We start from the raw sequence: 1,248 nt of genomic DNA on the forward strand, positions 1-1,248 counted from the left end.
CCTCTCCTCTCTTCTCTTCTCTTCTCTTCTCTTCTCTTCTCTTCTCTTCTCTTCTCTTCTCTTCTCTTCTCTTCTCTTCTCTTCTCTTCTCTTCTTTTCTCTTCTCTCTTTCTCCCTGCCTTTCTACAATAGAGCTCTAAAACCATACATAGACTATCTCTGTTCATCAAGGCCCACTGTGTTTGGACTATGGGATAGGCTTTCTTCTAGGGAGCTGCGCCTAACCTCCTGTCAGAAGGCCTTCCCATACTCCAGCCAAGGCCTGGACTAAAGACACTCCCCTGTGTGGGAACCACCCAGTGCCCCCTCTCCCCCTGATCTCTCTTTCTTTCTCCTCCAGGGCTGAGTGCTGCCCCGGGGCCCCTATTATGTTCTCAGCTCCTCTGCATATCCAGCGTTGGATGCCAGAGACTGAGAACCTGGTTACAGGGACTACCCTTTGTCCACCCCCTGCCATGTAGGGTCAGTAGCTTCACACAGCCAGATGCCCACCCGGGGCCACATGGAAAGTGTCCAGCAGTCCTCCTGCATCTGCCTGCCCAGAGCCCAGAAACTCTGGCTCTCTCCCTCCCACTTCTTCCCCTACACCCACAGCCCAGCAGTTATTTATAACATTGTGCCCACACACATTGTTATATTTGGCTAAGAGTTTAGCATAAGGAATCAGATGTCAATGTTTACCTGATACTGGCTATGTAATGTCATTTAATAACTCCTTTTTGTTTCCCTATCTTTAACATGAGAGAGTGTATATAAGAGGTGGCAATGTCACAAAACATACAGGGTGATCCTTAAGAGACTGTAATTGCTTTATATAGATTCTGGCTCCATAATATTTGTAACAACCTCAACAATGGAATCTTTGAATTTAACTAGCAGCAAAGGGACATATGGCCTAAAAATAAAAGAGATGACTAGAGGAGAATGGATTCATGTTTACAGGAAAAACAGGCTGAAGAAAGTATAGACCTGTGCATTGGCTCTCCTTACAAAATAACTATAAAGTAGAGGTGGGTAAAATTATTATCACTAACTTGAGGAGCTGCTTGCTGGTGATTTATTCAAAACAGAGATAGAATAAAGGACTAGGAAAGCTGTGACCTGAGATTCTATGTTATATAGGAGGCTCCATTGTGGTAAAAGAGAAGGTCTTTATGATTTTCATTTTATGTTGATTTTGCACAACACTTTTTTTAAAATTTATTTATTATTATTTTCTTTATTTACTTTTCAAATGCTATCCCAAAA

The sequence above is a fragment of the Mus pahari genome, chromosome 14, assembly GCF_900095145.1.
Source record: "Mus pahari chromosome 14, PAHARI_EIJ_v1.1, whole genome shotgun sequence".
Taxonomy (NCBI): domain Eukaryota; kingdom Metazoa; phylum Chordata; class Mammalia; order Rodentia; family Muridae; genus Mus; species Mus pahari.